This window comes from Lissotriton helveticus, chromosome 12 (assembly GCF_964261635.1).
Source record: "Lissotriton helveticus chromosome 12, aLisHel1.1, whole genome shotgun sequence".
NCBI classification, from domain to species: Eukaryota; Metazoa; Chordata; class Amphibia; order Caudata; family Salamandridae; genus Lissotriton; species Lissotriton helveticus.
The window spans coordinates 213,761,555-213,786,439 of NC_136073.1; the positions used below are offsets into that span (position 1 = coordinate 213,761,555).

The 24,885-nt window shown below is 43.5% G+C and overlaps 1 protein-coding gene across 1 annotated transcript in view; it reads right to left on the minus strand.

Moving 5' to 3' along the window:
• ATP2C2 (ATPase secretory pathway Ca2+ transporting 2) overlaps positions 1 to 24,885 on the minus strand; it is a 371,780-nt gene that overhangs the window by 328,784 nt on the left and 18,111 nt on the right. The gene's annotated exons all lie outside the window — the stretch shown is intronic.

Here is a 24,885-nt window from a genome sequence, read left to right on the forward strand (position 1 = left end):
GCGTGTACATTCTACAAGGACAATACATGGTGCACATGACAACCCATGCTGTAAAGTTACTTTCATCACAGCTCAGGTCCTTAATATTTCATCTTGAATGTATTGCTGGTAACACTCCTCTAATAGTGCGAGAATGTTCCACATAAAAACAACGAAAAGTAGATTTTTACTTATTTAGCGCCACAAAATTTTCCAAAAAACACAGTATATATAATAAATGTCAAGTATCGCCAGTGTAGAACATAAATTAGCAAATTCATTGTTGCATTCCTTTTGCTCAGCGGTAGAGGTAGTTTAGAGTTTGGCTTAGGACCGGATTGCGACTATGGCACAACGACAACAGCACACTGCCGCCTGTGCTGCGCCAAAGCTGCGCAAGGACCGCCGACCGTATAAAGAGTTGCGCATGTGCAATTCTTAATATGATCAGCGGTTCTTTGGTCTTTCACATGGCAGTGCCTTGAAAACGCACACCACATTGGGAATGGCCTAAAAGTTCCAGCACCGCATGAACGGTAACATCCATGCCATCCTGGAACTGGGGGGGAATACAGACAGGAGTGTACATGTTGTTCCCCCCTGAATGTAGCCCCATGGCGTGGAGGACACGGGAGCCCTGTAGGGCCCCCTTTGTTCTTAGCCCTTCAGCTTTTTCATTGCGGGCCTCTGCCATGAAAAGGCTGGCATTGCAAGAACTCAAAATATGCTGAGCGGGACTGCGCCAGTCCCTGCTCAACATAATGCATTGTGGAGCTCCTGCGCCATTGCCTGTTCCCTGGTGCAGCACGTGGTCCCCCGTCGATATGACTTTGTAAGTCGTAATCAGCAATATAGTGGACCGCAACTCCTGCGCCACCGCGAGTCTGGCGGTCACAAGACCGTCAGAATCTTAACAAGGCCTTAGTCTTAATTGCCTTCCAGGCACAACAATTATTGTAACGTATTGCTTGCTTAACGTCTCCGCGAGCAGCGGTTAAAGATGGCCTATTCAATTTGGCCTTCAGGGGTCAAACATCGACATGTCAGATAACCACAGGTTGTGTGATCAGGATAATTCATGAACTCCATGTTTACACTGTTGGTTTCTGGTGCTATTGCAGTTTGTCCTCGTTTTTAATTGCACAGACTATGTATGTACTACTGTTCGCTGCACCACCTGCACTCTGTCATGTATTTTGAAATAACTTGCTCTGCGACTTTCTGTTCCTTCTAAAAATCTGGAGAATATGGATGGAATTGCAATTTGATTATCATCAACACGGAAGCACATGAATCATTTATTTTAAATGCTCTTTGGGTTTTGTGTTACAACACAGTGGTGCTAAGAAAGAGAAAATATATTTTTAGGTGTTTCCATGTGGAACCCTGCATTGTATTGTAACTGAATTTATATAGCGCTTATTACCCTTGACAAGGTGTTGAAGCACTTCCTCGCCCTATTAGGCAAGGCCAAGTCCCACTGAATATCGGGCTCTGTAGTTTTGAATGGGTCGCATTATACTGTCCTGGCCCACTCCTGGGTGTTATTTACTTTACAGAGCTGATCCTCTCCATTGAACACGGCCATAAAAATAAAAAAAACTTAAATCTGCTTTTGTGGCTGAGCGGAAAATCTGTAATAAAGAAAACTAGCCAGACCGAGTAAGTTATCCGTGCATTTGATGCATTACTTCCGTCAGCTGCACGGTTTTGTATTACAACATGAAGACTCCTTTCTTCAGTTATGTTGATCACTGTAATCACAAGTTACACGAGAGAGATATGCATGGACCGCGCGAGCCTGCCATCTCCCTCATCCTAGCAGTGCACTGTCTCTGCGTTCACATAAACCAGCCTGGGTGAAGGACAAGCGACGTCTGTACAGCATCTATAGGGCTGTGAGCCTAGGCACCCTCCCTGTATCCAATCATGGCTGATTGATAGCTGGGCAGGTTTATGCACCTACTAACGTGTTATGTAAAGAAGCTGCAGGTATCACTTAGAATACTGCAACCTGTCACTAGAGAGAAGGTTCTTAGAATACCTCTCCTCTCAGGTTTAGTTCCTGAAAAACTAAGCACAACGCCATCGTAAGTAAAAAAATAAAATAAAAAAAAAAGAAGGTGTTATCAATCAATGAAGAAGCACTTTAACTTATGAAATAAGCAGACCTATTGGCTTTGCCAATGATTGTTTTCCAGAAAATGTTCTATATTTGGAACCAGGCTTTTAAACTACTCAACGACAGTGCTGAGACATCACTACATGAAGAAAGAGCCTGAGCACAAATATAACCCATGACATCATTTGGTATTGGTTAATGACCCCTTTAGTCTTGCCAGATCCTATACTAGCACCTAAATGTTCTACAGAATCAGAATGCTGCATTGCCACTGTTTCAGTAAGACCCTTCCCCTACCAAAAGACGAAGAGTGTTCAACCAGAAGCGATACGCTGCACCTGTAGTGAAACCGAGATTCAGCCAGTATTAGTAAAAATATTTACAATCAAATTTGATTGCTCAAATTCATCAGGACTAAAATTGAGCATTTATGAAGCCTCAAGAAAATTAATGGGGTTTTTGAGGAGGTCAAGCATGTTGTGAATGAAGGTAAGGGACTGCTTCATTTAATATTTTTGGAGAGGATGGCAATATGCCATGTACTGCTCTTAGATCAGGGTAGGTGTTCTCATAAGAAGAAATAGCCGCGGGGTGCAGCCCCGACAGCAAGATCTGGAATTTTGTCCGTAAATTATCTGACTATTTTTTCCAGAAATGTATGAAACATTTTTTATTCAAGTATGTATTAAAAAAAAGTGCTTCACAGCATCTTTGCATTATGAATTGGCCAGATATTTCTGAGCGATTTCTTGGGTTACACTGTTCCTTCCAGACTATCTGTTGTCTGTCCCCCTACCCTCCATCTTCTACTTTAGGAAACTCACAGGAGAGCTCTTTTATCATTTTATTTTTTTGCTCAGGGGGATAATATTTTTTAAGAAAAAATAAAAACAGGCCGCCCATGGGGCAAAGGAGTTTTTCTATGGAATGACTCTGACAGACATGTGAGTCAGGCTAAAGTTTGCCCAAACCACTGGCTTGAGAAGTAGCTTTGAAGCCTCCAGATCATTCCAGCACTGCCATCTGAAGGAGGATTATATTTATTTTTGTGAAGCGCGGCATATGCCCGAAGGTGTATTGGCGCTAGGAGTCTACTGACAAGTCCACAACACCAACTGTGACCAGAAGTACAGTGGAAGAGCAAAAAGCCAGGTTTTCAACTGTTTTCTGCAAATTTGAAGTTGGATCGGACTCTCTAATGTCTCGGCACATAATTTCAGAGCTTGGAGGTGTGGTAAACTAAACCTTTACTGCCCCAAGAGGCTCAGAGAATTCTAGGCACCAGCACTTTTTGGAGACTGCAGATCGTAGATGCCCACTTCGTAAATATCACGAGGATCTTCATTTGAGGTGTTCAGGGCCAGACAGATTAAAAGCTTCATGAGCCCTACACGGCGCTTTATGAGGGACCCTCTTTTTAACTGGGAGCCAATGCAGTTCCTCCAAAGCTTTTGAGACCGTCAAACCTTTTTACATTTTTAAGCAGATGAGCTGCTGTGTTCTGTGTGCTCTGCAACTTTTTTTTTTTTTAACATCCGTTGCTGCAAACCCAAATATAGGGCATTGCAATAATCTAGTCTCGAATAAAAAAAACAGGGAAAGGACTGTTTTCCCAAGATCATAAGGAATAAAGGCCAACATTTTCTTTAGTGTTTTTAACAGGATAAAAACAGGCCATGTGTCTTGAGAACTCCACCACTGCAGAATCTTTGCACATGACCTCCAATTAATACAATAGTAGAGACAGCAACATCTATAAAACATTGGAGGGTAAAATACAAGCCATTTGCTAAAACTGGCCAAAAACAAGATTACCCAGACTTTTAAAAAGGTTGAGATTTCCTACCGTAGACTTCCTAAATGTCTTTGAAGCCACCTTCTAAGAAAGGCAGTTGCTCTAAAAGGCTGGCAGAAGAGAAGAACAAAAAACAAACATCACAGCACTCATTTGGAATAGAACGTTGCTACACAGTTTTAGCATCAAAGTGATATCATTTGGGAGCTCTTCTTTGACTACGCAATCCAAGGAATGGAGGTAACACTCATGTAAGTGCTACTCCAATAAACTTTAACATAACATGTCCTGCACGATTATCTGGTGAAACAGTGCTGTTCACTTTTACTTCTGGACTTCCCTTGACAAACAATGCGCTACAATCCAGATTATGAGGATATCTAGCTCTATATGACATGGAATGGTCAGGCAGGACTGGTCAAAAGGCTAAAACAATTGCTGGTCAATGGTCAAAAATGAGGACACAGCGAGAATGAAGACCACCCAATTACATTTTATGCCTGCCCATGCCCCATACTTTTGATGAAATTATCAAGCTGGTGCAGGTTGTAAAATTCCTGGGTGTGACCTTCGACAAGAGCTTTCGCTTTCTCAGTAAATTAGACAGTGGGACAAACCACCTCCTTCCAACTAAGAAACAAAGAAAGGAATCATTGGCACTCGCGGGCGGAGCCTTTGCTAACAGCAGTCACCACTACAGCAATGGCTTTTTAAAAAGACTTTACTTAGATATGTTAATAGAAGAGTGCAGGTGGTGCAAACAAAAGGTAAGATGTTTTTAATGCAAGGAGAGATCTTCACTGGGGCCTATTCAAGGATCAGATTCAATTTAAAATTCTCTGATTTTCCTATTTTCCATTTCAATACTTTAAACTTGAGGTGCTGAGAGCTTCCAGCCCAAGGATGACCGTCCCTGGGGTCAAGAAGTGACCTTCTGCCCAAGGGCAGGGTGTTTCTTGTAGTCTGAATGACCACCTGTGATGTGTTACTGATAGTAGTTAGTTGAGAGCTGCTCAGATCTTGGACCTTGAGTGGAAAGGAAACTTACCCTGGACATCATAGCTAGCACTAATCATACATGATTTGGCAGGGAACATATGGGCACTGAAGACTCATGGCAAACACAGGGTTTAGACGCGATTTAGTTCACTCACCAATCTATGCACATTTCATCACTGTGACCCATACTGTTCCAAATGCAACAGTCACACTTCATTACTGGTCCCAGCACCTTCCCACATGTAACAAGTCTGATGCCCTAACTAGCGCCTCCATTTCTGGAAGGAGATGAAGATAAATCTACAAGGAACACCAACTTTAAAGTAACAAAATAAATAGCATTGTTACAAGGATGATATCGGTAGAGAGCTCCCCACCCTGTGAGAAGAGGTTCTGGTCTGGAAAGCGGCAACTCAGATTGTGAGGCAGGACTGTAAATGTATAATACATGTATAATATGTATAATACAGCAACTTTATGTCAATGGTCATAAAGAGAGATCAGATGGGAAAAGCTGAAGAGGCTATTTTTAGGGTTAGGAGCTTCTCATTTTAGAGACTAACATTCATATGGGGGCCTCCTGCCTGTGAACAGTGACGCTCATAAGTGCACTCAATTAAAAATCTAATTACCTAGTTTTAGAGTTACAAAACTGCTGTTCTACACCTTTCATTGTGTACTGTTCAAGATTGTCCTTTAATGATTAGGTCATTTGGTGCACAAGGAGCACTGGCAGGTGGCCACTGTGCAACCATAGAACGTGATGCAAAACAAATAAATACAGAAGTGAGAAAATCAGAGACACAGAATCACTGGATTTCTCCCGTCCAACCAGTGACCACTATTGATGTAGGGGGCAGAGGCGGGCCATCATTTATGGTTCTGTGCAAAACCCATTGACTTACAGCCATAATGGAGGTTCACATCAACATTTGCAACACAACAGCAGCTTCAGGGTGGGAGCTGGGACTAAACCCTTGTGCAGTACCTAATCCAGGAGGCTGATCATAAACACACATCTCAGTCCTCTTTTTGGGAATAAGACCCATGATCCTTACTCTCATCATCTTACTGCTCATCACTCACTCCAATCCCAGTCCCTGAGGACACCAAACCACTGAGAGGAGCGGCTGTATATACATCCAGATCTTCTACCCTTTGAATAGCTAGCCTTAAGAATAAACAGATGTTTATATAGTTACGTGACTTTGTTGGGCAAATTTGTCAGACAGGGAGTCAGTTAGGAGAAAGCAAGCTTTGACAAAGTCAATAGTTCTTGTCTATATGACAGCTATTGGCTTTGGTAAGGTGCTTAGCCATACTGTACAGCTTTGTAGCTGCTGTTCAACATAGCTAAAAGTAACTGACCTGGTTTGAGGTGGGGTTGACTGGGGTACAGTGGAATGAGGTAGAGTTAAGTAGGGTAGATTGGAGTCAGGTAGTGGAGTGAGGTAGATTGGAGTGTGGAAGATTGTAGTGGGGTAGATTGTTAGATTAGCATGGTAGATTGAATTGGGGTGAGTGGGGCAGATTGGCGTTGAGTGGGGTAGACTGGAGTTGAGTAGATTGGAGTGGGGTAGATTGGAGTAAAGTGGAGTGGTATATATTGGTGCGGGATGGATTGGGGTGGAGTGGGTTAGATTGGACTGGAGTGGGGTAGATTTGAGAAATGTGGAGTGGGGTATATTGGGTGGATTGAGGTGGGTATATTGGAGTTAGGTAGAGGGGATTGGAGTGTGGTAGATTGGAGTGTGTAGACTGGAGTGGGGTAGTTGGGGCAGAGTAGAATGGGGTAGGTTGGAGTGGGGAGAGTGGATTTGGATAGATTAGGTTGGAGTTGAGATTGGAGTTGAGAGTGGAGTGAGATAAATTGAGGAAGAGTGGAGTGTGGTACAGTGTAGTGTTGTGTGGTAGATTAGGGTGGAGTAGAGTGGGGTAGATTGTGTGGATTAGGGTAGATTGAAGAGGGATAATTGGAGCGGGGTAGAGTGGAGTAAAGTGGAGTAGATTGCACTGGGGTGCACGAAAATACAGTTTTACTGCACACAAACAATAATGTATGCAAATGTCATCACCTAGTGTATTGATGTGTTTTGATCATATTCAAATATTTGTTTTCACCACACTACAGAATTACAAAAAAGAAAATGCTTTATTTGAACTAAAGCAGATATATTCTGAAACATCAGCACAGTTCATTTTTGTTGTGTGCTACAAAATAAACATTGTACACCCTCTCCTCTTTCAGGGATACTCAGCATGATTGGCACATACATTCTCTCCCTTTGAAGTCAGAAAGAGGGAAGTAAACACCAAGTTCCCTCAGAAGACAGCTTGACATTTGGCCTCCGTCTTTGAATGCACAGAAAGTGAGTTTGTGGAAAAATACAGTAAACAAGGTTTGGGCAACGGGATGGATGAACTCAAGCTTGACAGCCTAAAGTAAATAGAACGCCAGGAAATAGAAACCAGAACATATGAATTACAAACCACAAAGCCAATGGTCAGCAATAGATGGAATATATTCCTAGGTCAGTTTTCTGAATGTCCCCAAGATATCTTTAGCATCCCAGACAGCTGCAGTGTCTGGTAGGCTTCGACCTAAAAATTATATTACCAAAACAATGGACTTTTCCACCTTCCTAAACTTGTATGGTATAGGCCAAGACTGGCCAATGGACTTTTGATCAGAGACCATAAGATCCCATCATCAGTCTGCTTTGCAATCTCTCCATTCTATAGTAACTGAAAGTAGCTTTCAAACATGTAGAGTAGCTAACACTGAGAGCAACTTTGTTTTTAGGTCTCGCGTTAGCGAAAGACCTATTGCTGCCCACCTAGCTGTGAAGGGACCACAGACCGGGGCACGAGCGCCGATTGCACCTCGTGGACGCGCATGCCCTGCCTCCCGAGCCGTGCACATCTCAGTCAGTCAGCCATGCCTCTCATTCGCGCGCGCGCACACACACACACACACACGCGCTCACACACACAGGTGACCCCCCCAACCTGCTCACGCGCACACACACACACGCACATCCATACACTCGAAGTGCCCATCTCCTGTCTCGCTAGCCTGATGCACCACAAAACACATCCCCCCTACTCACCGGGCTGACTCAGGACTCCCCCGCTGCTCTCCAGGCCGGTCTTTCCTCCTCAGGTGTGTGTCAGCGACGCAGGCTTGGCAGCAGTCGGGGCTCTCCATGATCACGCACCGCAAATCTTCCGGCTGGCTTCGCGGATGACGAGCTTCCTAGACGTCCGATGTGCACGCTCACGGTACACGGAAACGCGCACAGCGTGACTGAGTGTGCGCCCGTACAGCTGAGGCGCATGCTCAGGACATTATCCTTCGCTTGTTTTAATAAGCTTCTTCAAGGGTCACCGGGAATCACAAAACATCTTTGGTGACGTAAGGTGGAGAGTAGGAAAGGTATCAATTTTTCTATCTTCTCTTTTTGAGGGTAGAAGAGAGGTAGGTGGAACAGCAAAACGTGATTGGGCGAACATGCCTGGATTTGTATATCTGATCTTGTTGATTATAATTAGACGCATGGAAGGGAACAGGCGCAGCTGGGAAAATGTGCCGCTTTTGGTGCACACCTTCAGCGGGGCTAAATGCCGCTTTTGGTGCACGCCTTCAGGGGTGCTAATGACCAAAGGGCCCTAAACCGGCATGATACATTACAGAAGCTAAACAGTCCGTAGCTTGTGCGCTTTCCTGCCCTTCAGTGAAAAATAACTTGGGACCACGATTAAAACGTAATTTAAATAACGGGTAAATAAAGGAAATACTGGAAAGATAGATATGACAATGTTGCCATCTAGTGAGGAAATTGGTGGTTTGCAGTTTAAACCGAGTAAAGATTACAGTCCGACCTTTTTGAAGTCGGCTTGAAACCAATCCAACTCCTGTTTTGCTCTCCCATCAAATATCTGCTCACCGCGTTGCTCCCTCCTCCCCAGACCCTCAAGTCGGCTGTCCTTTCCCCCACCAGACTTTATTTTCCCCTCCATACGTCCTCCATATCATGCTCCTCCTGCATTGCTCCAAGCCCACTTTGCCCATGCTTATTTCTTCTCTTCAAGTGCTCCCTCCATCTCTCTGTTTTGGCGCAAATATTTGTAATTTTAAAAGTTATATATTTTTGGAGTGCATAGCAGGTACCATTTGCTTTCTTGCCGCGCTGTTATGCAAGTAAAAAAAATGCTTGCACTTAAATAAAAATGCATTTTTTCAAATTTACCTTGCCAGGTGTTGCCCACTAAATTGAGACGGTAAAAAGAAAAAGAATAAAATAGCACCTGCGTCAATCTGTAAGCGCATGCCTGGTGATGCATGCAGGAACAATTATGCATGTGTGCAAATATTGGAAGACACAGCAGCGTATATGTGAATGTTTGCGTCATTGTGCCCTTTTTGGTTGTTTTTGGCGATGCTGTACATCAGCAACAAGCATTGGCAAAGCCAGTAGGTGAAAAAGGTGAGTGATTGACTTTAATAATACTTGTTATTTCAAGTTTCTTTCTTTGTTCTACTCGAGATGTGCGTCCTGTCTGTTCATGTGCAGTATGACTCTTAAGACATGTCGGGTAATTAATTGCTTCCTGTCTCTTCATGTGCAGCATTGACTCCTTCATTAAAGAAACGTGAGCAATTAATAGCCTTAGCTCCGTTTCGGATCCAGTGAAATCGTGTATCCCCGCACTCAGCCCGAGCAGAGATCGACTGCTTCTGTCTGATCCTGGCCGGGCTGAGTTTTATTCTACGAAGAAAGCCGAAGTGCAGGGGATACACGATACCAGGGGGATACCACATATTACACAACACCGGCTACTGGTCTCTGCTCCTCCGCTGGTCTCAGTCTTCAACCGGCCCCGCCTGAAATCCTGTGCAGCACTCTTGAAGTATGACAAAGTCTGCAGGCGCGGTCACTGTTTTGCCACCTTTGCCTACGTAACGCTTTTTGTGCATGAGTGTCTAGCACCTTTTGCAGTATTATACCTCAAATGATACTTTGTTTTCTCTTGTAACCGCACACTTGTCACTTTTTCCTCTTGTGCACTTTTCACTACCTCATGTATTTTTGGTTGCTCACAATTTTTACTACCTCATGTATTTTGTTTGCTCACAATTGTCACTATTACCTTATGTAACGTAACGTATGCTTTTGAGAGAGCACAAATCTGAAAAATGTAGAAGTGCACCATATTTACAAGCACGTTATATTAGTTTAGTATAGAACATACAAGAGTGTCAAACTTATAGAGAGAAAATATATTCATGAGTGTTTAATTAGAGTAGGGATACATATATCAGTGTGGAAAACTAATGTAGAGATTTGTAGAAATGTTAGAATGATGTTGGAGTCTCACGTTATGGGGCTGTGTGAAAAAGAAATGTAATTCTGCAAACCATGGAAATGTGTAGGCCACATGGCATTTCACAAGAAACAAAAGATGCTGCTACACTTTTAAGTAACTTGGATTCTAATGTCATTTTACTGCAAAGTATTATTAATCATAGAATTGAAATGTTTTAAATAGATGTGTTACATTATAGTAATGTGTGTTAGTTAGAATACTGTTTAAACAAAGAAAATTAAATGTGCATAGTGCAGAGGCCCGTTTCATGTAATTTTAGCAGGCCTGAATAGATAAAGTTGCTTCTTTGATCTGCATGTGCTCGTTAAGGAGAGGTCGCACAGAGCACGAATGTAAAGCCTGTTCAAATGTTTTACGACCCTAACATATGGCGGAGGCCGGAATTTGGGGCCCACAGAGAAAAAGTGTCTTTTGCAGGTGCGAGGGGGCTTAATCAGAAAATGATGAATAGACTTTTGTTCAGAGACGCCTGGCACAGGCTTGTAGGAGTCTTCAGGAATTTCTAGGGGGTACCGTCTTGCCGGAGAGAAGCCTGGGAAGCAAGGTCAACTTTAACGAAGGGTCCCGAAGAGTACCAGCATGGAAGTTGCCGCCAGAATCTACACCACGTGAGAGGCGTCTCCAGGGGCGTTCCTATTGGAAATGCGATTTTGTATTAGGGACAGCACCCCGGGGTGGAGTTAGAGCAGATGATCTGAGGAGCCTCAGAGAGCGGATGGGTAGGCAGATAGGGAACTGCAAGACTTCAACTTTGAGACAAAGACTAAGGGAAGTGTGTGATCTTCTTTGGAAGTCACCACGGCTGACACCTTTTTAGGTAAAGATCTTGTTAAGTAGGGATGTCACTTAGTCTAGTGTAGGGACAGTCTAACCTGAACTTTTCCTTTCTGTAAATGACGCACAAGCTACAGCTTGTGTCCATGTTGGCAACTTTAATGCTTTTTGAATTTGTTTTAGTGATATCCTTCTGCCGTCTAAGAGCATTTAGAGAATTCTTGTTTGTATTGATTCCTGTATATCTTTTGAACCTCATTCTGAGGTGCTTGTACCTCCAGATAGCTTTGGCTTTATAATAAACTTTTAAACCTTTTCCAGTGGTAAGTGGTTCTTTAGAGTGGCGTAAGTTCTTTCTTGATTAACCCAGTAGTGGATTGCCTTTTACTCAATGACAGGTACCAACGATTTAGTCGACCTGAATTGGGATCTGGATTAACAGCAATAGACCAGAAATCCAGCGTTAGCACTTTTGTAATCTTTTAATGTGTAATGTTTCTCATTATGTTTCATTTCTGTTCCTATTGTGAAGCGCTCGGACGCCTTCGGGTAAAGTCCGCGCTATATAAAAATGCATAAATAAAAATAAATAACTGTGCACGAGCCGCAGGCCACGCCGATGTGTACGCTGACGGCGTGCCTATAACGGGGGCTTCACTTTCCCTCACCCGTCGGCTACAGATCGTCATGGAAATCCCGGGAACGCTGCACTGCATCAGGAGTCTCGGAGTCGGCTCACCGTCATGGGATTCTGGGCAAGTCACTAGTTTCCATGTCTTCCACCTTATTTTTAACCATTTGTGTTTGGTCGCGAGTCGTGCTGCTTTCAATTTTGTGGCCGCACTTGTATTCTTTGTGCCCAAATCACAGGAGCGGATAACTTCATGAGCAGCACACGGTAACACTCTAGGGCTCTGTCAAACGAACAGTGGGTGCATTTTAACTCACACTTTGAAATAAAACTAAAACATGGCTGTATTTCAGATATGCTTATCGAACCAGGAGCAACTGCCAATATTTAATTTCAATGCGATGTGATTTTTGTCGTGTCAGAGGTAACAGTTTCCGTTCCATTTCAAATAAAACTGCATTTATGCTCCAGCTCATTAATAAAACGTTTTAATCATGTGTGTTGTATTTTAGCTGACTCTATGCATGTGCACCAACGATTCGAGAAAAGAAACTTAATCCACAACCAAGGTAATGTTTTAATGTGTTTGCTGATTTCTTTGGGAACCTTCCCTAAATTCGACAGACACTGTATTAACTTGGGTACCTTATCAACAATGACTTTGTTTCTTTTAAGAGGAATCGATTCTCTTATGCTGCATCAATGTACCTATGCGTGCTTTATTGCAGTATGGCTAACATGCCTCTCACTCCCATATGGTTATTTCACAGACGCAATAGACCCTCGACCTTCCTTCGTGAAATTCAAGCTAAATTGGGCGTTTTCTTTCTTTGTATGTGTGTGTTTTTTTAAGCTTTGCGTTCGTTTTCAATAGTGGTAACATGGTCATCAAGCAGGCGATTTTTAAGCTCTCAGGAGTCCGTTTTAAGTCTCAGAAGTTTAAAAGTTACGCAAATATGTATGAACCACACAATAATCTGATAGGCTCCGTGGCGTCGTCGAAACCAAAGTAAATACTTCTAATACAACGGAATTTATTTTTGTTGATAACCTCGTGCGCAGGGGCCTCGCTCGGACCCCCATTTGTTAAATGAGAGTAGGCACCCTTCCCTGCAGGTAAGGCATGCTACCTGTGCCCACAGCGACAAATAAATCCTGGCACAAGGCCCACATCTTTGGAATGTTCTGAAGACCATTATTTAAGCAGAATTTTGCTTGTATCAATGCCTCTCCACCGTGAACTTAATCCTGTCACAGAATGCAAGTGTTTAACACACTTGGAAACTTGGGACACCCTGGTACCCACGTCCCATTAAAGCAGTGTTTATAGTTTCCAACCCAATGTCTTGAAAGTAGGCGCACATATGATAACTTGTGCGTCACTAACATCCAGACAATCTGGTCAAATACCTAACACTGCTGTTCACACAGGGGCAGAAGCACCCAGAAGTGGTTGATAGGCCTCATAAAACAGTTTTTCCTCGTGATTTTATTTTGTTGTTCAACATTATAGAGTGAAGATTCTCCAATGGTTCCCTTTATTTCATATTTCTATAAGGCAGCGCCACTGAGCTGTGATCACAGCAGTGTGGGTCTGAGTAATATCAAGTCATAATTGCGCGAGGTAGGAGAGTGGTGCAGAGCGGTTTATGCATTAAAGTACTGAACAAGCAGCAATCTCTGTAGGTCTAGACTGAACTGTGTAAGCAGAGAAAGCTATTTGTGATCTGACTATTAGAAGAGGGGTGCTAGAGATGAAGATTTAGGTGCATGGACAGAGCTGTGGAGGACCTTTGGTCCTCAGTCACAAAAGGTATGAGGCACTAAAGTTCAGGACTGAGGTGCATTGACTGAGTCCCAGTGGTGGCCTTTTATGATGTGATGCACATCTGATCTAAGCTGCATTGGCAGAACTTAATAATTATTTGCGGCTTAGTACTGGAATCATAGGAATTGTGGAAGATTAAGACAGAGGTGTATTGGAAGCGGTATATCTGGCAGTCTTTACACTTCCATTGATGAAGATCAGGGAGCACTGGAGAGCTGCCTCTCATTGAACAAGCATTTGCAATGCAATAGGTCTCGCATTACTAAATGTTTGAGCTATTGGTGTTGCATTATTATTAGCAATGCCAATAGCTCAAACTTTAGTAATGCGAGACCTATTGCATTGCAAATGCTTGTTTAACTTGCTTCAGGGACAAGGCTACCTTTTGAAGTTATTGAAAACTTACAGTAAGTGATCTGACAAAATTAAAAGACATAAAACACCATGGATATGAACCTGGCACTTTAAACAGGGTACTGGATCTTAGCACAAGCACACCAACCAAGCCCAGTCATACATTTTGGAATAACACCTCTACTAGGCAGCAAAAACAAATCTCTAAAAAAATCAAGCTTATATTTCCTTGCACTCTTGATTAGATCATTCTCAGAATACTGCCTGCTCTTTAATCGAGCCGATATTTCTGGGCACCACTGTGCAACCTACCACAGTAATACAAGTTGGTAGCTACCCAAGCTTAGTTCTGCATTATTTTGACCAAGAATAAGGCCACATTTCCAATTACATCATACGTTGGTTGTAAAAACTAGTTGCAACTTTCAAACGTGTTGAATAAGAATACAATTATCACCACGACTCCTAATATTTTGCTTTAATTTCTATATTCTATGTAAATTTATGAAGCAAATCTGTTTTTTTTACATTTTATAAATGATGACTTGATCCTGCTGATAATTCCAAATTAAGGCTGACAGTTCTAACCCATCCAGCCAGCAACGGAAAGGATGTGACCTTTTGTACACCAACACATACAGATTAGGGATAAAGATGGTGCCTGTATGACTCCCATATGAGTATGTGATGGAGACATATCATAATAATTTCAACATTTGATCTGGCAGAAAGCCTCTACCTTCTTCAGCAACGCTCCACCACATTCTGTTTGTAGATCTACTGAGGAATTCATCGATCTGTTAAATTGAACGCAGCATTAAGATACAGAAGACCAAAACTGCCATCTTCCCATTATCGAGTGTGTGCAGAAGTAATCATGACCCAGAGCATGGCTTTCCCAATAATAATCTTTCAAAAGCATGGATTTCTTATGGTAAGTGTATATCTCCAAGTGACGTAAGGACCACAACAGCACAATGTCAAGAGGAGGTACATAGAACTGAATATATATTTAAAAAAACAAGGTAATCAAGACTTTTGCACTCAAATCTATATACCAGGCTCGCTCCATCAACCATGAAGAAAACCCATTTCTACTCACTGCAGTTCCTAGGTAGCTTGTAAAATAATAAAACACAAATTGCAATAAATAAGAAACCTACCAGGTGACATAAAAAGGATCTCTACAAGCACACAGCAACATCAGTCTGCATTTCGTGTACACTGACGAAAGCACCGCCAAAAAATATTGATATAAAAACCAATCTGCTAAATCAATCATTGCACCACAAAAGGTAAGTGGTCAAAACTAACCCAGTTTACATTCTACAGAAATAAATAAAAAGCACAGTTGCACAATGGTGGCGCGACATAGCAATATTTATATCACCAACATTCACTGACAGGAGACGTTCAAGGTAAGTGAATATATCAGAGTGAACATTAGACGTAATCCATAATATTGACAATAGCTTTGCTTGACATAATTTAAGACTCAGAAAGGTATGCTATATAAAAAAAGGTCCCCCATGAAACAAATGAAGTCTACAGCCCACAAAGGCGTTTTCCAAAATACCTACTGTGTGTGTCTCGTATATGGAAATGTTGCCTGGGTTTTGCTGAGGAACATCAAACATCTAAAGGAATATTCTGAAATATTTAAAGCGGGCATCCTTCCACCATGAGGTGCAATTGAATGATATCACACTTGCATGCCTTTGTTAATTAAACCCATTGCAGTAAAAGCTTCACAAAAATTAATGCAATAAAAAATAATGAACACTGGCCATTACATTTTCCTAAAATGCTGCAAGTAATTAAGTCCCAGTTGTATTCACAGTCAAGGCTAAGCTAACAAATTAAAATCAACAGGTTAAATCTTCCTAAACATGCTTTGTTGACAAATGTTATGAATAGAATAGCTTTAAGATCATACAACATTGTATGATTAAGGTATTAAACACGAGTTTTGACTGATGTTGTAAACAATCTTTATTGACCAAACACATTATATGTAATCAAGAACTTTCTAACAAGTTTAGAAGAACTACAGTGCAAGTAAAGGGCAAAACCCAAAAATGCAAAACGCTTAAAGAACTAAGCACTTGCCTCTCTAGATTACAGAAATGTCATTAGCGACCGATGGCTCATACTTGATTTTAGAATTCTTATTGTCGGATGGCATTACACTTTTATCGACACGAGACACATGCCCAGATCACAGGATCTTATTTTTACCTGTGGTCACAATAGCTGAAAACAGCAAATACAGATTGGTGGATCCTGGGGCGACAACTGGTAGATCACATTGTACACCAACAAAACAATTACACACCTATATTACTCAATACTGAGCAAAACTATATATGTCCTTCAATAAATTACCCACAAGCCAAATGTATACCATTGACAAAGCAGTTAGATAAAATACTCGATGAAACTTTGAAACCAACTTTAATTGTTTCAGAAATATTAGTGTTTGGGAATATCTTTGTGTCTAGAAGTATGAGACACTTGTAGGAATTCGACATGTATTATTGGTGTCGTAGGCAGAAATTTGAAAGTCCCACCCACTCAAGAAATTCCATTAAAACAGCTGGTTGGAATGAAGCTTTTCTTAATGAAGCTCCTCGGGTAAGTCTGCTAAAGCCAGAAGACATTGGGGGTCATTAGGATGACGGACGGACTTTGTCCGCCCGCCATCCTGTCGGAATTTGTGACCGCCCGCCATAAGGGCGGGGGTCCCATGGGGGGTATTAGGTTGTGCCTGCCACAGTGGCGGGCACATCCTGCATTTTTAGCATTTATATTAACAAAGCGGCAGGCACCGCGCGGTTATTGCAAATGAAGGGGGGTACCACAGGTACCCCCATGTGCACCCCCCACCTATACTTCACTCTGGGGGCCTGCAGGGGGACCCCAGAGTGAAGACCGCATGCCTTTCCGTGGCGGCATCGCCGCCGCGGAAAGGCACCTTAAGACAACCATCATAATATGGCTGGAGGTGTCTGATAGACACCGCCACCATATTATTCCTTTTCCGCCCCTGCCGCAAGGCGACCGGGGCGGAAAAGCGGCGGACAGTCTTCCCGTCCGCTGAGGTCCCCGCCGCCATACTAATATGGCGGGGGGAAAACGAGTGTGGATGTCAGGCGGATTGCCCCCGCCAAGCTGGCGATGGCTACCGCCAGCCTGGTGGGGCAATCCGCCCGACATCATAATGGGCCCCATACTCTCTAAAAAATGGACTCTTGGACAAGAGCATAACTAAGAGTGTGAAATAGTCTTTTCATCTCAATCACCAAACCCTGAAAAGCTTCCTGCCCTTTAGCCAAAGATATGGAGAGCATATCAGCAAAGAACGGGAAAATGTGCTTGAGAAGATGGGGTCAAGAATTAAATATTAGGACCACCCGTCATAAAAATGTCTCAGGCCAGAAGGTCCAGCCTTATACAGAATAGGCCTAGGTGGTGAACTCTGCTCCGTTCAGAGTTTTCCGCATCCCGCAGAGCACGCGGAGCTCTGAAAAACTCTGCTCAGCTGAGTTTTTTTCCTCACTCGCCAAAGTCAAGTTGGTGAGCCGAGCAAGGAAAATCCACCTCCTGGCACAATTCCTCAATGCAGGCAGTTGGATTTCTCAACACAGGCATTCACAGATGGTTTGAGAAACCTTCCGTTCGCATTGAGAAACCTTTTCTGCCACTTGAGTAGATTTTCTACTCGAGTGGCAGAAAAGAAGTCACGCCGTCTTGGGTTGTGCCAAGTGCCGTTCACGCTGGGACAAACACCCAGAGCTGAAAATCAATGCGAACGGCGTGACCAAACATACTCTGCTATTTGCGGAACTCCGCATAGCGCAGTGGAGTTTTTTAGTCACTATGAGGAGTTTCGCATAGCAGCACTCACTGGATTCCACCCAGGCCTACTACAGAAATTCTGCTGATGAAACACTTGAGATTTCTCTTTAGCTTAGTCTACCCCAGATCATTCTCCCAACCAGAAATTGATAGCTCCTATCTTGGTGGCAACCACATTACACCTAAATATACCAAGGAAATGCAAGGACAATATTTAGCTGTTTTAAATGCTAACTATCTAACAGAGATTAAAACGTTACATTACATTGCACTTAACATACATGTTGCAATTCACACAGCAGTAACCTTTATACATTTAGTGACAACAACCAATTATAGGTCCAATTAAGATAATTAAAAGAATTAAAACAGCCAGCTCCTTACTCTATGAACTCCCTGCCTAGAATGGCACCTATACCTCTTACAGAGACCCGTTGCTGTACAAGGAGGCTTGTTCTAGATGGGTCACAGACATGGAGACAGGGACTCCAAAAGGCATAATGAAAGAGATAAGAAGCACAAGTGTTTACATGAAGTAACACGTCTTTCATAAATGGATCCTCTTCACCCAAATTTTAAAACTACTATATACATACCAAAAGGTGAGAAGTGTAAAATGTTCATAGTAGGTATGCACTAAAAGTGTTTTTAATCTGAACATATTTCCCTTGACACTAGCCTTGCCCTCTGAGAACTAACTTTAAAAGACTTCCCCACCAGATGAATAGGCCCTTGTTTAGGTCCATGGATATAGTTAGCAAAGGCTTTATTTTGGGTACGAGCCATTTAATTCATTGTCACAATGACTCACAGGCATATTTCAGCTGAGGCTTTGTGGTTTTCTATTTTGGCTCCAAACCACTGCTGGGAACCAGGTGCTTGTTTACATGGGATTTTATGTTTTCGTTCCAGCAGTTATTGAACGTCTATTAACATCTTGATGTTTTCAGAATTCTGGAACCACAAATGGATGGATGAATGACAAACACACTTCATAGGGTTAAGGTGAGATTGCCTATTACAAGGCTGGGCTTGTGGGGAGGAGAAGTAATGTGAAAGTATAGATTAACAAAAGGAGGGTGCCCACTTTTCCCACCTTTTAAACTAAATGAAATGTGTGATTTACAGATTAAGAAAACAAAAAAGTAATGAACGGATGCTTGAATGCATCTGACCCACTAAATCTCTGGGCCGCGTTCCAATTCAATTGACCACTGATTCCCATACATAAGTGTTTTGACTGGACCAGCAGCTGCAATTTTTTCATACACCAAAGTCTCCATCTTGACATGGAGCCAAATTAAATGGAAGAAACCATTGTTGTCTCAGAATTTAAGACAGTATTTCATTCCAACTGAAAAACCAAGTTATTGACGCTCATAGTCTACAAGCTAGGGTGCGTTGACCCATACTCTACTTATTGGTGTTTGGCGACCCATATTTAACATGTGACAGGACCCAGAACGCAACGTAATGCAGGCTAAAAAGTAGAGATGTATAAACTGTACATAATTATTATTTGTGTAATTACGTGAAATTCTGCAAAACTGCACATAGTGCAAACCCAGAATTGAGTGCTATATTTTAGAGCAAAATGGGTACTTGCCTCCATTTTGGAATTTATCTTGAGCCTGTTATTTTCTATCCGCTCCGAGATGCATGTCAATTACAGCAGGTAGTGTGCACCAGAATTAAAAAAATAAAAAACTAAATAATCACCAACCGTTCTAACAAACAATTGGGTGTTCTCAGAGTACATCTAGAGATTAATACTCTAATGGTGGATGAGCTTGGCAAGGGGGCAAATGTAAGAAGAAATGAGGTGATAAAATCAGAACTCTGAGGAACCCCTCATTTGAGAGAGGAGCCTGGAGTAGCAAAGGACAGTGCAGTCCATCAGGACGGAGGCAATCCAGGCCCGAAGTGATTTGGCAATGACCACTACCCTCAACCACATCAGTAGGATGTCATGATCGACAGTGTCAAATGCAGCAGACAGATATAATAACGAGTTCCCCGACAGCGCTGCTTCTCAGCGACCATTCTGAGGTTGTCCAAAATAGTGCACAGTGTAGACTCTATGTTGCAAGCAGTGGAGCAGCTAAACCTACTGCCACCTGGAGCGGCCCCTGAGTTTGCCACCTGGTACAGGTAAGAGCGGAGGGTGGCGGCTGACAGACGACTTCTTCCGGTCACTGACAGACTACTTGTACTCGGGGTGGGGGTGGTAGCAGAGGCAACCCCCCCCCCCTCAACCTTGCTACGCCACTAGCAACAAGTAACCCAGAAACCTGCTTGGGTAGTTCACTGGAGGTTCGCATAATACATAAAGCTACTCATTTGTTTAGCAACATAATTTTCCAACATTTTAGCTGCCACTGGTAAAAGAGAAATTGGGCTTAATTTCTTTATAATCATAGGGTCCACTCCAGCCTTCTTTAAGACGGAAGCAACCAATGCTTACTAACAGCAAAACCTTCACAGCTCTGAACAATGGAAGGAATGCAGCATGAAGTACTGCAGAAAAACAACTGAGATTAAATGTTGCAGATCAGTTCCTGAAAGCTTGCCCTTGGCATGTGGGTCTGTTCAGCCACTGCACACTTTCACATTGTTTTGTAAGCAGTATTAACTATGACCCAGTGCCAAGCCTGGGGATGACGGCATCTGCACAAGATGTATCGTCTCTGGTGCTTTCAGGTGTGGCATAGGGACAACTCATGCAAACCAGGTGTGCACGAAACAATACAAGGTCAACGTGACCCCAACAAGACGTACTCCGCAAAGCCATTACATGGACTGCAGAGATTGGCCAGCTGGAGACTGTGGACAAAGTAGGGTCGCCGCACCCTGGTGGTGTTGGGTGGAGTACCTGACCAGGTTTCAGGAGGCTGCAGCCACCTTGCTATAGTGGTTAGTTTATGGAAGGTTGATGACAAGAGCAATCGGCCCTATAGAGCAGGGCCTTTTTAACAGCATTATAGGAACCCCGGGCTAAGCAGTGCGCTGGGCCCTGCCTACACAACCACTAATAGGAATAAAAATGTTTAATGGAAAAGTTGTGTTAAATTCTGGTCTGCATGGGGGTCTCTATGCTCGTGGGCCCCCCGGGCAACTAGGGTTAAAACAGCACTGCTACAGAGCATTTCTCTGGCTCATGGCTGACGCGAGAGGTGCGCAGGTAAATATTTACAGAGTGCGAATTCCCTGGCAGGAAGCCACTTGTACAGGGTATTCAAGGATGTCAGGCTCAGGCAGCTCCTGTCTGGACACAGAGTCACTGCTGGTAAAAGGCAAGGATGTCACACTTGTCTAGGTCCTGAGGCCCGTTAACCGCACAGTCAAGGATATGTAGTAGTAATAAGTCTATTTGTTCAATTAATTCAAATTGTTACAAAATATTTGCCAACGGACAATGAACATATATATTGGAGTAGTCACATAATTAAAATGTGTGCAGTAAAAGTGCGAAGAATAATTTAAAAAGGAAAACCATTCATTCCTGGCAGCATATTCATGTTGTGCAAATAAGTCATTCTACGCGCGCTTAATCTTCGGTCACGGGCGCCCAACAAATTGATCGGCATTTAGGTAGTAAAAGTGACAAAATAATTTAAAAGTTAAGCAATTCAATGCTAGCCGCATTTTCTTATTGTGCAAATAATACATTCTATGCACTCAATCTTCTGCTCAAAAATCCATATGCCCAAGGCAGTACTGACGCTGGTCAAGCTGCAATGCACAGGGACCTACGTACAATTCCTCGAGCGGTCATTAATGTGGGGGTCCCACTCATTTGTTGCTCTTGATATCAACGGCACATTCACTGTCTTTTTAGTCCATTCGGAGCTCTTCTTATGCCCATGGGCGACCTGCGGAGATGCGCCCCACAAGGAAAGTGCTGATAGGGCGCATATGTGGAGTAGTATTGCAGACTCTGAAGTAGCGGGGACACAGACATCTGCACGGTGCATATTAGATCAACATGATATGAGGTCTAACACCCTCTTCCTGTCGATCTGCATAGTGCATAATGTGGAGTGATACTACTGCTACAGTGCAGCTGATGCTAAGGCTGTGCCACGTCAGCTACTGCAGGAAAACCTTTCAGCAGTAGCTTGGTAACCAGCATAAAATTCCCAAATTTTGCCGGATCAACCGGAGTCTCAAGGCAGTAGAGCAGCTCTTTGGCTTCAATACATGGGTGCACTTGGTGTGCTTAAAAGACGTCTCAATACAGTGCAGTGTGCATTCAGGAGATACATATTAGATGTTCAAGGGTTTCTTCTCTTAGATGACAGTCTTAAACGCACTGTGCACGGAGCTCTTTAATTGGTGGGGCCATTAGTCTTGCATAGAGAATGTGTTTTAGCGTTACCTTCCTCAGTGCCGTGTTCAGATATGGCTGGGTTGAGGTCTCACTGTATGATTTTAAAACCACCTTAATATTGGATGCAGACTCGTGTATATTATTCATGTCTTCTAGCCTAGAGAGAAGCCAACCTGTTACTTTAATATGGTTTTTAGTAACAGTGGGATTTGTCTGTCTTCCCAGCTTTCCCAAGCCAGATTCAATTTGTCGCGTGAGACTGGCAGGAATTCTGTCTATGGATTCTTCCCAGGCAGGGCCGGCGCTAGGCATGGGCAGTGTGGGCAGCCGCCCAGGGCCTCGCGGCTGTCTGTGATAGGGCCCCCCCACGAGCCCATCAACCTTTTGAAATGGTGCCATTGTAAAAGTGTCAGGTGGGGAGCCCCTCCCTTGGGGTTTGCAGCCGTGGTGTAAAGTGCGAGGCCCACGGAGGGGGCCCCCCTCACCTCCTCCGGCTGCCATTGACTGAAAAAGGCAATATGACACCCCATCGCTTTCAGGTGCTGCAGAGTGGGAAGGCGGGTTTGTGTCCGTGATCAGCCTAATCGATGCATCTGCATAACATCAGTTAGGCAGCTACTTGAACTGGCATGAGGTGTGAAGTGAGCCCTGCCCCTGCATGAATGAAACGCAGAGCATCCTGCAGGGCTCACATCACAAAAGGCGCTGCTCCTTCCATGGAAGGGAGAGGACAGAAAATGGATAAAGGACTTATTATTCTTTTCTTTTTTTGCAATTCTGTTTTTTTTCCTCAAACAAGCACGTTCCTCCAAAACAAACTTAAAGGAGTAAAACATAAATAACAACTCCAGTTATAAGCGCTTGGTGTTTTTTATTTTCATGTAATTTACATGAACCGAAAGAAGAATGAGCAATTGGGTCTTTAAAAGTTTAGTGGAGATGCTAACATTCAGTGAGGGGGAGGAATGGGGGGGGGGGGGGGTGATCCATCCTTATCACCCAAGGGGAGTGCAATGAACCCTCCAAGATACATCCAAGTAATATAACCCCTCAAGCCACTCACCATTCATTGCTGTGGGGTCCCTCTCTGCAGAATGTGATAATGGGCCCCAGAGTCTCCCACATCTCACAGATATTCATTTGCCCTAGGCTTCATGGGAGCCACCAGGTGGGATGGGGCCCTCAGAAGTGTTGTGGGCCCATCTGTGCTGCAGGGGCCTGTATTGTGCCCAGGCACAAGACGTGAAGCAAGGTAAGAGGCCGGAGAGAAGAGTGTTGAATTGCAGGGCATGTAGGGGAGAGATGGAACTTGAGAGTCAGAAACAGCGAATGGAGGGTAGAGGTGAGAGAGAGATAAAACATGAAGGGGGAGATTTTCAAACCTTTTGCCCTGGTTTTGTGTCACAAAAGTGACGCTAACCGGCGCAATTTTTTTTGCTGCTATTTTCTTTCCAGCGAAAACTTGTTTTGCGCTGGAAAGCACCATCTAAGTAGTGCAAAGCAGTGCAAAGCAGCGCAAAGCACCATAGCGCTTCAGCGCTAAGGTGTGTGCATGGCGCACAGAGCTGAAACGAGTAACGGTGCAAGGGAAAGGGGAGGAGAGAGCCATGTGTTTGAAGATATGGTGCTCTCCTGCTCCCTCCCTGTCGCGCACTGCAGCGCAGCCTCACCGGGGAGTGGGGGGGGGAGGGGGCTGCGTTGCATCACATGACTTTTTTTTAAATCTCCCCTAAAGAGTTGAGCATGGAGGGGAGAGGTGGACATGAGGGGGGCAGAACCTGTGAACAAAGTTGAGGCCGAAGAGAAAGATGAAAGGCAGTGCTTGGATAGGAGAGTTAAATATAAGAGAAGCAGAACCATCAGGAAAACTTAAGTGTCAGAGAGGGAATGGTAAGTGTTGGATGTAAGAGGGCAAGACAACCGAGAGCAGGTAAGAGGCTGGGGTAGAGAGGCAGGGGAGAGGTAAATTTCCGAAAGGTAGAACCAGTGAGATAAGGCTAGAGACTGCAGAGAGATGAGAGGTGAAGGGCTCAGCAGGTAGGTAGGAGGTGGGTGAAATATAGGCAGAATTTGGGAGAAAGGTAAGGGACAGTCGGTAAGATAAAGTGAAGTGTAGAGCATGGAAGGGAGACATGGATTTATGAGACAAACAGTGAGACAAGGTAAGAGTTAAGGGGATCGAAGAGGAGAGGTGGCTGTAAAGGGGACAGACCAGCAAAGAAATCTTAGGAGGCTGAAGGAAGAAATGAGAGGAGAATGGCAGTGCATGGATGGGGTATGTAGATGTAAAAGAGGCACTACAATCAAGAAACCTTATACAGAGAAGAGAGAGGGAATGATGAGAGGTGGGTGTAGAAGGCCAGAATCAGTGAAAAAGGTAAGAGGCAGGGGGGAGATGAGGCATACAGCATGGAGGAGAAAGGTGGATATAAGAAGGACATAACGAGAAAGAGAAGCAACAAAGCTGGGGATAGCAGAGAGATTGATGTAAAAGGTGCAGAATCCACAAAATAAGGTTTGAGGAAGAGATGAGAATAAGAGTAGAGCATGAATGGAAATAGGTGGTGTAAGGGGCAAAATCTGTGAGAAAAGATTAGTGTTCAAGAGGATGAAAATCGAGAGAAGATGTAAATGGGGCAGAACCAGTGACAAAAGTTATAAGGCTGGGGAGAGATGAGCAGTGAAGGTAGTATATTGATAAAAGTCATAGCTGTAAGAGAGACATAACCAGCAAGAGTACATAGGCAGAATGGCAAGAGAGAGAAGTGGATGGAAAAGAGAAAAACAAACAAAAGACAGAGGTGAGATGAAGAGTCAGAGAGGAGGG